The sequence below is a fragment of the Oncorhynchus mykiss genome, chromosome 6 (assembly GCF_013265735.2).
Source record: "Oncorhynchus mykiss isolate Arlee chromosome 6, USDA_OmykA_1.1, whole genome shotgun sequence".
NCBI lineage: Eukaryota > Metazoa > Chordata > Actinopteri > Salmoniformes > Salmonidae > Oncorhynchus > Oncorhynchus mykiss.
The window spans coordinates 19,344,011-19,358,803 of NC_048570.1; the positions used below are offsets into that span (position 1 = coordinate 19,344,011).

At 42.6% G+C, this 14,793-nt stretch overlaps 1 pseudogene; it reads left to right on the forward strand.

Moving 5' to 3' along the window:
• Positions 1–3,797: 3,797 nt before the first annotated feature.
• On the forward strand, positions 3,798–5,013 carry LOC110525111 (annotated as a pseudogene).
• Positions 5,014–14,793: the final 9,780 nt, after the last annotated feature.

The following is a 14,793-nucleotide window of genomic DNA, read 5'->3' on the forward strand; positions in this document are numbered from 1 at the left end:
ACAGAGAAGGAATGGGTTAAAATAGACGTGTGACTCAGGGACAGGCCTGATGTTGACGTGGGAAAAGAAACACACAGTGAGTTCATTGATAGAGATAGTGTTGTGTTCTCCTCTTTACTCACATGTCTGTGGCTCCTTCTGCCTAGAGGTGTGTGTGTGCGTGCATGTGCGTGCAGATCAGATTAGAATTACCTGGTGTTTGTGATTTATCAGTCTTTATCGCTATGTAATCTGTGCTGTCATGCTGCTGTGCACTCTTTGTGTGTATATGAGTCATTAGCCTTTGTCCTGGCATATTATCAGTCGACTGATGATCTTAAATCAAATCAAATAGTCACGTACACAGATTTGTAGGTGTTATTGCAAGTGCAGTAGAATGCTCATGTTACTAGCTCCAACTGTGCAGTAAAATGTCTGACAAATACACAAATAATCCCCCAACAAGAAATCAAGAAATAACAAAGTAGATATATTAGTGAGCACATGTGAAAATACAGAATTTTCACTGAGTGTACAAAACCTTAGGAACACCATCCTAATATTGAGTTTTGACCCTCAGAACAGCCTCAATCGGCGCATGGGCTATACAAGGTGTCGAAAGCGTATTTTGTCTTGCCCATTCACCGTATGAATGGCACACACACAATCCACGTCTCAAAAATCCTTCTTTAACCTGCTTCCTCCCCTTCATCTACACTGATTGAAGTGGATTTAACAAGTGACATCAATAAGAGATCATAGACTGACCAGGTGAAAGTTATCATGGAAAGAGCAGGTGTTCTTAATGTTTGGTACACTCAGTGTAAATGTTTTCCATTGTAAATCAGGTATTCAGTTTTATGGAGAGCTGCTAGAAGTTCCCCCAAATTGCTTTCGTTGCCCTAATTGTGATGGTAAGGATTGGGGGTAGAGTAATCTGATCCTTGATCTGTGGTTACTGGCAATTTCTACCATAAGTATTCAGTGTAGTGGGTTTGGGACTTTGAGCACTGAGCAGGCTTTGTGGTCCATAGGGGTGCAGTGACAGAATGCTGCCTCTGGAGGGGGCCCAAGCCCGCCTAGAGAAGTTGAAGGAGAGTATATACTGGAGAGAGGGGCTAAAACCCAAATCCACCCCTTCCCCTTCTCCTCACCCCTCGGCCCTACATGTGAGCGTACACGTGTGCCTCCACCACCCGAACAAGTGTCCCAAAGCTAAGGGAGTGACAATTTTGATTGTAGGATCTAATTAGACCCTCAGACACTTCGACCGAGATCCTGCAATGCTGCAGGCTTCAGAGCGAAGTGCTATCCCGACACGCACTGCGATATGTTTGTAATTTGCACGATTTCATACAAAAGAATGGAGAGGCGTGCTTAATTATATTCCATTTGCATTTGTTTGTCTGATTTTGAGACTTGACACATAATGTAACAGATGAAGTACCTTCCAAATGTAAATGTTTAACTGTTACTGAGGTTAATATCTTGTAAAACGACAGATGTGATTTGTTCATTTGAATTTGTATTATTTAAAAGTGGAACATGAATTCCATCATTCAAGTCAGGAAGGTGTCCTGAAATTTTTTGGTCCTATCCCCTTGGAATTTTGTCAGCAACATGTAACAGTTGAGGTTGGGGCTTAGCCCCCATGGGCTGGCCTGCTCTGCACTGTCATTGAGAAGGTGAGGCAGTCTTGAAATGTCTCCATTATACAGTGTCTTTTAAAAAGTATCTCATCTCGGAAATCCAGAACTAAAGCCCCAGGGCACCAGCATTGACGATATAGCACTGATATTTATTATCATCATTGAAGCTATGGAAAGAAAAAAGGAAGGAGCACTGCTTGAGGCCCAGTTTCCCAGACACAGGTTAGTCCTTGTCCTGGACTAAAATGTGCTTTCAATGGAGAATCTCCTTTGTGAATGCTTTTTAGTCCAGGTCTAGGTTTAATTAGTGTCTGGAAAACTGTCCCTTAAAGAACCGTGAGGAGAACCGCAAGAGAGAAGCTTGACTATATGTCACAACTACTTTATTAAGGAAAAATGTACTCACTACAACTGTGAAATCTGGTTGGCCCACCTAGCCATCTTAAGATGAATGCACTAACTGAAAGTCACTCTGGATAAGAGTGTCTGTTATATAACTAGAATGGAAACATTTTAATATAATATGACAGCAGATGACCACAATTGCAAAGAGGAGGACAATCCTGACCCAGAATGGTCAGTATACGAACTACAATGCTGATTTCCATCCCATGAAAATGTCTTTGACTTACCGTAGCTTCCTTTCCAGCCATGGAATCTTCCTTATTCAATCTTGTTCTTAGGGCATCTCTGCCTCAAGGGAAGAAAAAATGTGGTTGTGCTAAGTCAAGTAGTCCCAATTGGTTAGGGTTGAGGCTAAGGATAGTGTTGAACCGTGATATGGACATGAAGCTACAGTTAGGATTAGAGTTCAGGGTAGGATAAGGGTTGAACCAGGATATGGACATGAAGCTACGGTTAGGCTAAGGGTTGCGGTAAGTTTTGAACCAACAACCTTTTGAATGGAAACCTGTGTGGAAGCACTAAAGAGACCATAGCTAACCCCTATATTACATAGTACCCTTTAGATATGGGCCAAATTAAACGGATATGGTGCCTCTTGTTATTGAGTGAATAATGTTCTGTACCACTGGTTGGACCCATCTGATGAGCATGCATCTAATGTGTTTTTGCTACTGGAGACACTGAGGGAATGTGAGATTTCCCGGAAGGCTTTGGACTGTATCAGAGTTGGTTCCAGCCCTTCTCTCTCTGGTAATGTAATTGTGTGTGTGTGTGTGTGTGTGTGTGTGTGTGTGTGTGTGTGTGTGTGTGTGTGTGTGTGTGTGTGTGTGTGTGTGTGTGTGTGTGTGTGTGTGTGTGTGTGGTCACTATTACGTTGACCTATGTGTCGCTGTGTCTCTTTGTGTAACAACATGATATGTAAACTGCAGATCTTTCTGTAGTGTGATCGAGTACAGCAGGGTTGGGCTCAATTCAAATCGAAGTCAGTCAATTCAGGTGGTAAACTGAAATTCCAATTCCTTAATAAAAACGTTGCTTTTATTTTCAATGACTTCTGAAAAGGAGAAGCTATTCATTTCAAAAGTTAATTTGTCATTTTAAATTAAATTACACACAATAGCCGACAATGACAAAACCAAAACAGGTTTTTAGAAAATAAACAACAGATATCCCTTTTTACTTAAGTATTCAGACCCTTTGCTATGAGACTTGAAATTGAGCTCAGGTGCATCCTGTTTCCATTGATCATCCTTTGAGATGTTTATACAAATTAATTGGAGTCCACCTGTGGTAAATTCAATTGATTGGACATGATTTGGAAAGGCACACACCTGTATATTTAAAGTCCCACAGTTGACAGTGCATGTCAGAGCAAAAACCATGAGGTTGAAGGAATTGTCCGTAGAGATCTGAGACAGGATTGTGCAGCTTTGAAGGTCTTCAAGAACACCATGGCCTCAATCATTCTTAAATGCAAGAAGTTTGGAACCACCAAGACTCTTCCTAGAGCTAAAACAGGTGAGAGAGGAGAATAGGAAAGTCGTGGAGAACTACACTTCAGAGTGGACAATGAGGAATAAATACTACAACATGGTGGAGGACATGAAATGTAGTTATCTATCATTGGGACCGACTAGGTTTGAATGCAGGTCTTCTACGTGCCCAAAGACTATTTCAGCTGAGCTTAAGCTTAGGCGCAACTTCAGTACTGTACAGTGTGGGGTCGCTTGACCTTTGCGGTTGCTTTGTCGTGGTGCAGATTACATGTTGGTGTTCTGTCGGATACGACCAATGAGCCAGGCCAAGCCAGCTCAGGGAGGGGCCATTGCCGTGGAGCATCTGGACGATTACTCTGTTACCGTGGAAACGCCAAGGGGGCCAAGAGAGTTCCAGTTCCACCGGGTATTCAGCGGTGAGAGCTCCCAGGAAGATGTGTTCCAAAACACCAACATGTGATGCTGCCAATCTTAACATAATTTTATTGGTTAAAAGTGAACTAAAGGAAACAAGAAAGGAGGAAAGCCTCTGCCAAAGCCCATCCCTAACCTCTTTACCCCCATCGCAGATTCAGCAAGTCTGTCACAAAATACAGTTCTGAACACTGATTGCTTGAGCTTAATCAGTGGTTGAATGGGTTCAGTTGAGGTGGTTGAACTGGAAATGTACTCATAGGTATTTTTTCAATTGAGAATTTTGTTCTTCTTGTACGTTGTTGTTTAACTAAACCCAACCCCCTGCTCTTGATTGTTGCCATTGTTTTCGCTGGCCCACAGTAGCTCGAGGACATTAAGCATACCTGTTTGAACCAGTCATGTTTCCAGCCTGATCCAGTCAGCCATCGACGGCTACAACGTGTGTATCATTGCGTACATTCAGACAGGCTACGGAAAGACATTCACCATGGTGGGTGACAGAGACCAGAGAAGCCCAGGCATCATGCATGCTGAGAGCGTTCAGAGCTATATTTGACATCCTCCAGGAGAATGCCACCAAGTTTGACTTTAAGGTGAGGGCTGAGAAGTCTCACTGAGCGAGGAGAAATTATTTGCCTATTGTACATCGGCAACAAGAAGCAAATACACCTTATCGTAAACATAAAAAGACATCATCAAATTTTCTCCTCTCTCCTCCCCCCTCTTCCTCTTGTCTCCTTTTTCTCCTCTCTCCTTCCCCCCCCACCCCCCCCCCCCCTTCCTCGTCTCCTTTCTCCTCTCCTCTTCGTGCTACTCTCTCCCTACATGTTGGAGCTGTATAATGACTGGCTCCAGGACCTCTTTGTGAGTGGACCAAGGTCCTGAGTAGGCGGGCGGAGATTAAGAGGAACAGAAAGGGGCTTGTGTTTGCCCAGGGAGCAGAGACAAAGGAGGTCCCCAGCACCGTGGAGCTCTTCACCATGTTTCAGCAGGCCTGCGCCAACCGCCATATCGCAGCCACCAGTACACCCAAACGCCCGCACCCCATTTCAAAGGGGCCCTGTTAAATTGGTTTAGTCAGAGTGAGTGAATAGTAGGTACATCATTACAGACCAGGGCTCAGAGAGGGATAGCTGCCAAGCAAGGCACATGTAAGAGTAGATCGCAGGGTTTTAGCACAATGACTGGCTCTCACAACCCTGATACCATCCTTCTTAATTCTACCTCATGTCATAATACTGTTTTGCACAGAAAATATGATACAATCAAAAAATATGAATAAAGTAAACAGGAAATAAATATATATACAGTACCTGTCAAAAGTTTGGGCACACCTACTCATTAGGGTTCTTCTTTATGTACTATTTTCTACATTGTAGAATAATAGTGAAGACATCAAAACTATGAAATAACACATTTTGAAACATGTAGTAACTAATAAAGTGTTAAACAAATCCAAATATATTTAATATTTGAGATTCTTCAAAGTAGCCACCTTTTGCCTTGATGACAGCTTTGCACACTCTTCAGTTATCCCGGGGAAGCTCTAGCAGGGCAGAAATTTGATGAACTGACTAGTTGGAAAGGTGGCATCCTATGACGGTGCCACGTTGAAAGTCACTGGGCTCTTTAGTAAGGCCATTCTACTGCCAATGTTTGTTTATGGAGACTGCATGGCTATGTGCTCGATTTTGTACAGCTGTCAGCAACGGTTGTGGCTGAAATAGCTGAACCCACTAATTTAAAGGGGTGTCCACATACTTATGTATATATAGTGTGCATCTTTCTGTACACTAACTAATATCATAGGCTAATTCATTTGGGGCTCAACACCTGAGGAAGTGGAAAATCAAACACATTAACTAATACCCACTGCTAGTAGCTAAGTATTAATCCAACAATAAATGTAATGCCCTAAAAACTTAGCAGTTGTAGGCTACTACCAATGAGACCTATGCCCTCGCAACAGCCGGTGCGCATTTAACACTCACTCCATATCTCAAAGATTTATAAAAGATTTTGGTTGTGAAATAGTACTCATTGAGCTGAAAATTGACATTTGAGAAATAAAATATCTATATACAGTATCAGTCAAGTTTGGGCACACCTAATCATTCAAGGGTTTTTCATTATTTTTACTATTTCCTACATTGTAGAGTAATAGGGAAGACATCAACTATGAAATAACACATCATGTAGTAATAAAAAAAAAGAAAAATAAAAATGTTATATTTGAGATTTGTCAAAGTAGCCACCCTTTGCCTTGACAGCTTTGCACACTCTTGGCATTCTCTTAACCAGCTTCATGAGTTAGTCAACTATAATCCATTTCAATTAACACGTGTGCCTTGTTAAAATTGCATTTGTGGAATTAATTTCCTTCTTCATGTGTTTAAACCAATCAGTTGTGTCCTGACAAGGTAGGGTTGTTATACAGAAGATAGCCCTATTTGGTAAAATACCCATTTCATAATATGGCAAGAACAGCTCAAATAAGCAAAAAGAAATGACAGTCCATCATTATTTTAAGACATGAAGGTCAGTCAATCCGGAACAAGAATTCAAGGCACACTTAACCAGCATGGCTACCACAGCATTCTGCAGCAATACGCCATCACCTTTGGTTTGCGCTTAGTGGGACTATGATTTGTTTTTCAACTGGACAATGACCCAATACACCTCCAGGCTGTGTAAGGGCTATTTGACCAAGAAGGAGAGTGATGTAGTGCTGCATCAGATGATCTGGCCTCCACAATCACCCAACCTCAGAGTGAAGGAAAAGCAGCCAACAAGTGCTCAGCATGTGGGAACTCCTTCAAGACTTTTGGAAAAGCATTCCAGGTGAAGCTGTTTGAGAGAAGCCAAGAGTGTGCAAAGCTGTCAAGACAAAGGGTGGCTACTTTGAAGAATAGAAAATATGTTGATTTGTTTAACACTTTTTTGTTTACTTTATGATTTGTAGAAAATTGTAAAAATAAAGAAAACCCCTTGAATAGGTGTCCAAACTTTTGTTTAGTACCATATATATATATATATAAAATTTCCCCCCATGGATATCATTGTTGAATACTCCTGTCTTTCTCTCGCTCTCTCTCTGTTCCTCCCTCCATTCCCGCTCTTTCTATAAGAGGATAGCCCCATTAACAAGTCTGAGTGCTCTGGGAGATGTCATCAGAGCTGCCCTATAGCAGGGTTGCCCAACTGGCGTCCTGGGGTTGTTTTTTTAATTTTATTTATTGTTTGACATAAAACTGTAATAACACTAGCAAACAATTTTAGAAATCTGTTCCAAAGCATTCCCACACATAAGAGAGATACGTGATCATATACAAATGTCAAGGTTTGAAATTATTACATTTTAGGCCGATAATAACTGTTTTGGCTTCTTGCGGTAAATTATTTGTAAATATGTTTCTGGACCCCTGACCATGCTAATCTCTCTCATGTGAGAGATATTTACCAAACACACCGGGACCAAAGACCCAGACAACAACACACAGCTATAAAACACACTCACCTATAAGAAAATGTTTTTAAAAAATGGTCCATGCCCATATGCGTACAAAATGCTGAACTCACATCTCTTCATCCTTACCTGGCTGGAGCCCCAGGAAATGGATAAACTGTAGTATGCAGAACATAGGTAACCATTCCGCATAGTATCATGGTTTTGTCTGAAAAGACAACTCTTTCTTGGGTTTTTCTTTGCATGATGTATAGTGAGAGGATTTGATCAGTGTAAGGCGCAATACATTTTTTTTTAACCTTTATTTAACCAGGCAAGTCAGTTAAGAACAAATTCTTACTTACAATGACGGCCTGGGAACAGTGGGTTAACTGCCTGTTCAGGGGCAGAATGACAGATTTGTACCTTGTCAGCTCAGGGGGTTGAACTTGCAACCTTCCAGTTACTAGTCCAATGCTCTAACCACTAACCAATATGATGAAACTTCCACCAAGCCTGTTAGAGGGCAAGGTGGAGCTCTTCATTACACCTGTCAAATCCTCTCAGCTCTCCACTAGTGCATAGGGCTTACGGGTCCAATTGGGATTGGACCTATGTGTACTGTGTTTGTGTGTGCATGTGTGTGTGTGTGAGCATGTCTAAGCGTGTGTACAGTATGTATTGTATGTCTACTGTCTGGCTGGGGGCTAGATTTATGGCGGGCGGGCGGGGGGGGGGGGGGGGGGGGGGGGCATTGCGTGCAGGGTGTTAATGGGAGCCCCTGGGCAGCAGAATGAGGCCCACAGGGGCCTCCAGAGGACCAGCGTGGCAATTAGGAAGTCACTTGGCCAGTTTGTGCTTCTATTGTGGGAAAATCATTCAGTGTGAAGTGCATTAGCATTCGCTTGGCAGGTAGAGGCCCGCACTGAGCTGTCACGCAGTCAGATCCCATAGCAGGGAACAGACAGGGTCACACTCAAACACGCAAAGGCCCTGTCATGTTGGTTTTGAGAACGACGGGGAGTCCAATAAAATTAGAGCATGCGGAACAGGCAACAGGAGGAGGGGTGGGTGGGGGCTGAAAGGATGCCTGGGTTTTAGTTGTTTGAGGGGAGTGGATTGGATACGAACTGGCCTTTTCTGAAACTGTGTTACCACTGGTGAGCTTGATTCCACTGGTTTCTCTTTTACTCATTTCTCTCTGTGGTTTCCTCTTCTGGTGTTATACTGTATATACACACACAATATGTCCCAGCAGGTGTCAATAAAAGTACAAATTCAAATCCAAAATGGGCTTGTCTACTGTTGTGAGTGTAGCAAGGTAATTTTGTTCCCTAAGGTTATGAACAAGATAGTTTTTACTTTGGTATACCAAAGTTGTTTTAAAAAAAACTTTCCATACATTGAGTTGGAATTTTGTTTGTTCAGAATGTTACTGTACATTCCCGTCACTTTTTCCACATTGTTACGTTTCAGCCTTAATCTAGAAGGCATTACATTTTAAAAAATAACTCAATCTACACAGATTTAGACAATTTTGCAAATGTATTAAAACAGAAATGCCTTATGTAAATAAGTATTCAGACCCTTTGCTATGAGACTCTAAATTTAACTCCGGTGCATCCTGTTTCCATTGATCATCCTTGATGTTTCTAGAAATTGATTGGAGTTCACCTGTGGTCAATTCAATAGATTGGACATGATTTGGAAAGGCACTCACTTGTCTATATAAGGTTCCACAGTTGACAGTGTATGTCAGAGAAAAAAACCGAACCATGAGGTCGAAGGAATTGTCCTTAAAGCTCCTAGACAGTATTGTGTTGAGGCACCGATCTGGGGGTACCAAAAAATGTCTGCAGCATTGAAGGTCCTCAAGAACACCGTAGCCTCCATCATTCTTAAATGGAAGTAGTATGGAAGCACCAAGACTCTTCCTAAAGCTGGTCGCCCGGACATACTGAGCAATCAGGGGAGAAGGGCCTTGCTCAGACAGGTGATCAAGAACCCGATGGTCACGGACAGAGCTCCAGAGTCCCTCTGTGGAGATGGGAGAATCTTCCCGAAGGACAACCATCTCTGCAGCAGTCCACCAATAAGGCCTTTTATCATAGGGTGGCCAGACGGAATCCACTTCTCTGTAAATGGCACAGATAGGTGCCTTTTGGCAAGCTCCAAGTGGGCTAAAGACTCTCAGACCATGAGGAACAAGATTCTCTGGTGCGATGAAACCAAGATTGAACTATTTGTCCTGAATTCTAAGCGTTACATCTGGAGGAAACCTGGCACCATCCCTACAGTGAAGCATGGTGGTGGCAGCATCATGCTGTGGGGACGTTTTTCCACCGGCAGGGACTGGGAGACTGGTCAGGAGAGAGGGAAAGATGAACGGAGTAAAGTACAGTGCAATCCTTGATGAAAACCTGCTCCAGAGCGATCAGGACCATAGACTGGGGTGAAGGTAGAACAAGATGGCGCCGGAAGAAATGGCAGCCGTTTTACAGGCGCCTAACCGATTGTGCCATTATGTTTCGTTTTTTTTCACGTTATTTGTTACTTATTTTTGTACATAATGTTTCTGCCACCGTGTCTTACGGCAAAAAAATAACTTCTGCAATCCAGGACAGCGAGCAGTCACCTCGGATTAGACAAATATTTTATCTTCAACAAGCAGGACTCACGGGATGTGTTTCAGACACCTGACAAAGCCAAAATCGCAGTCATTGGCAAGAGACGCAAGTAGAGGACACAGGGCGGGGTGCCTCGTAAGGATCCGCCAACGGCGAGTGTGAAATCTGCCATTACCATCAACATGACTTGCCAACGTACAATAAATTAGATGAGGTACGATCACGAATATCCTACCAACGTGACATCAAAAACTGTAATGTCTTATGTTTCACCGAATCGTGGATGAATGACGACATGGAAAACATTCAGTGAGCGGGATATACGCTGCACCGGCTAGATAGAATAGACGAAGGGGGGCGGTCTGTGTATATTTGTAAACAGCTGGTTCATGTAAGCAAAGGAAGTCTCTTGATTTTGCTCTCCTGAAGTAGAATATCTCATGATAAGCTGCAGACCTCAGAGAGTTTATCTATTTTTTTCGTTGCTGTTTATTTACCACCACAGACGCTGGCACTAAGACGGCACTGAGTCAGCTGTATAAGGAAATAACCAAACAGGAAACCGCTCACCCAGAACCGGAGTTCCTAGTGTCCGGGGACTTTAATGCAGGGAAACTTAATCAGTTTACCTAATTTCTATCAGCATGTTAAATGCGCAACCAGAGGAAAACAAAATTCTAGATTACCTTTACTCCACACACAGACACATACAAAGCTCTCCCTCCATTTGGCAAATCTGACCATAATTATATCCTCTTGATTCCTGCTTACAAGAAAAAATTTAAGCAGGAAGCACCAGTGACTCGGTCTATAAAAAAAGTGATCAGATGAAGCAGATGCTAAACTACAGATCTGTTTTGCTATCACAGACTGGAAAATGTTCCGGGATTCTTCCGATGGCATTGAGTACACCACATCAGTCACTGGCTTCATCAATAAGTGCATTGAGGATGTCGTCCCCACAGTGACTGTACGTACATACCCCAACCAGAAGCCATGGATTACAGGCATCATCCGCACTGAGCTAAAGGGTAGAGCTGCCACTTTCAAGGTGGCTCGGAAGCTTATAAGAAATCCTGCTATGCTCTCCAACAAAATATCAAACAGGCAAAGCGCCAATACAGGTCTAAGATTGAATCGTACTACACCGTCTCCAACGCTCATCGGATGTGGCAGGGCCTGAAAATTATTACAGACTACAAAGGGAAGCACAGCCATGAGCTTCCCAGTAATACGAGCCTACCAGATGAGTTAAAAATCACTTCTATGCTCACGTCGAGGCAAGCAACAATGAGGCATGCACGAGAGCGTCGCCTGCTCCGGATGACTGTGTGATCATGCTCTCCATGCTCTTGCAGGCATGTGCTGACCAACTGACAGGTGTCTCTGATATTTTCAACAAGTCCCTGATTGAGTCTAATGCCAAAATGCTTCAAGCAGACCACCATAGTGCTCTTGGGCACAGGGACTGAGGTAACCTGCCTACATGACTACAGACCTGTAGCACTCACATCCATAGCCATGAAGTGCTTTGAAAGGCTGGTAATGGCCCACATTAATGCCATTATCCCAGAAACCCTGGACTCACTCCAATTTGCTTACCTCCCCAACAGATCCAATCTCTATTGCACTCCACACTGCCCTTTCCCATTTGCGCGAAAGGAACACTTATGTGAGAAGGCTATTCATTGTCTACAGCTCAGCGTTCAACACTATAGTGCCCTCAAAGCGCATCACTAAGCTAAGTACCCTAGGACTAAACACCTCCCTCTGCAACTGGATCCTGGACTTCCTGACAGGCCGCCCCTTGTAGTGAGGGTAGGTAGCAACACATCTGCCACACTGATCCTCAACACTGGAGCCCCTCAGAGGTGCGTGCCCAGTCCCCTCCTGTACTCCCTGGTCACCCACGACTGCATGGCCAGGCACGACTCAAACACCATCATTCATTTTGCAGACAACGCAACAGTGGTAGGCCTGATCACCGACAATGACGAGACAGCCTATAGGGAGGTCAGAGACCTGTTCGAGTTGTGCCAGAATAACAACCTATCCCTCAACCTAATCAATACAAAGGAGATAATTGTGACCACAAAAAAGAGGAGGACCAAGCACGCTCCCATTCTCATCGACGGGGCTTTCGTGGAGCAGGTTGAGAGCGTCAAGTTCCTTGGTGTCCACATCACCAACAAACTATAATGGTCCAAACACACCAAGACAGTCATGAAGAGGAAACGACAAAACCCATTCCCCCTCAGGAAACAAAAAATATTTGGCATGGGTCCTCAAAAGTTTCTAAAGCTGAAACACCGAGAGCATCCTGGTTGCATCACTGCCTGGTACGGTCACTGCTCGACCTCCAACAAGGCACTACCGAGGGGTACAGCCCAGTACATTACTGGGGCTAAGCTGCCTGCCATCCAGGACCTCTACACTGGGCGGTGTCAGAGGACCGGAGCGCCAAGTCTGTTGGTTAGGGCTTGTAAGTAATCATTTCACTGTAAGGTGTACACCGGTTGAAGTCAGTGCACGTGACAAATAAACTTTGATTTAGTTTGAGGTTCACCTTCCAATAGGAAAACAACCCTAAGCGCACAGCCAAGACAACGCAGAAGTTGCTTCGGGACAAGTCTAGGAATGTCCTTGAGTTGCCCAGCCAGAGCCCGGACTTGAACCCGATCAAACATCTCTGGATAGACCAGAAACTCCCCAAATAATTGTGTGCCAAGCTTGTAGCATTGTACCCAAGAAGACTCGAGGCTGCAATCGCTGTCAAAGGTGCTTCAAAGTATTGAGTAAAGGGTCTGAATACTTATGTAACTGATTTCAGGTCAATTTTCTATACATTTGAAAAAAAATTAAAAGCCTTTTTTGCCTTTTCATTATGGGGTATTGTGTAGATTGACGAGGAACAAAATGCAGAAAAAGTCAAGGGGTCTGAATACTTTCCAAATGCACTCTTTGCACAACCTCAATGGAATGTTCACCATATAATGTTGAACACGAACTGCTAGCTCTCTGTTGTTATTACCATTACATGTTAGCATGTTGAGGCACTGGAGAGTTATTTCTTTAAAAATCCAACAGGCATGGATACAGTTGAGACATTTAACTGAATGCCTCTGTTTCTATAGCTCTATATGCAGGTATTGTACCTTATTCTGTGAAAATGTCAAACTTGTTTAAAAACAAAAAACAAATCATAAATGTTATGTGCATGTTCATTTTGTTGCCGTGTGAAGTGTGCGTGTGATGCTGCTCAAATCGAAGGCAAGGTTTCAGTTGGCACATTCTCTACTTCTGTAACTATGCAGGTAGAAAATATGCTGAACAAAATACAGTTGAAGTCGGAAGTTTACATAAACTTAAGTTGGCGTCATTAAAATGCCACAAAATTCTTATTAACAAACTATTGTTTTGGCAAGTCGGTTAGGACATCTACTTTGTGCATGACACAAGTCATTTTTCCAACAATTGTTTATAGACAGATTATTTCACTGTGTCACAAATCTAGTGGGTCAGACGTTTACATACACTAAATTGACTAGACCTCCACAAGTCTGGTTCATCCTTGGAAGCAATTTCCAAATGCCTTTAGGTACCATGTTCATCTGTACAAACAAAAAAGTATGCAAGTATAAACACCATGGAACGACGCAGCAGTCATACCGCTCAGGAAGGAGATGCATTCTGTCTCCTAGAGATGAACGTACTTTGGTGTGAAAAGTGCAAATCAATCCCAGAACAACAGCAAAGGACCTTGTGAAGATGCTGGAGGAAACAGGTACAAAAGTATCTATATCCATTGTTTCCTGAGGGGTTGTGATGAAAGAAATAAAAGCTGAAAAATCATTCTCTACTATTATTCTGACATTTAACCTTCTTAAAATAAAGTGGTGATCCTAACTGACCTAAGACAGGGAATATACTAGGATATATTGTAACTTACTAGGATTAAATGTCAGGAATTGTGAAAAACTGAGTTTAAATGTATTTGGCTAAGGTGTATGTAAAATTCCGACTGTTTCTTTCAAGATGAGAGAATCATCCAGCACATTGGGTCTCACTACACCCCCACATGCCATGTCTTGAAACATGCAGACAGAAGGATAAGAAGTACAGGTACATTGTAATACATCTGACAGCCAACTTTCTAGCACCGCCAACAACTTCATAGCATTCCCAGAAAGCATGGATTATTGAGTCATCATTAGTTTTACGCTTGAGACATGACTCTGCCATTGTGCTATAGAATTAGTGAATTTTGTCTTGTATAATAAATTCTATACATTAGTTTATACTGGATGAAGCATAAATTTACAGTACCAGTCAACAGTTTGGACACACCTGTAATGAGTACGCCAGGAGAAAGAGGTGTAGATTCATGCGCAGAGCACAGCAGATGTCAAATCAAATCAAATTTTATTTGTCACATACACATGGTTAGCAGATGTTAGTGCGAGTGTAGCGAAATGCTTGTGCTTCTAGTTCCGACAATGCAGTAATAACAAGTAATCTAACTAACAATTCCAAAACTACTGTCTTGTACACAGTGTAAGGGGATAAAGAATATGTACATAAGGATATATGAATGAGTGATGGTACAGAGCAGCATAGGCAAGATACAGTAGATGGTATCGAGTACAGTATGTACAAATGAGATGAGTATGTAAACAAAGTGGCATAGTATAGTATAAAGTGGCTAGTGATACATGTATTACATAAGGATACCGTCGATGATATAGAGTACAGTATATACACGTATGCATATGAGA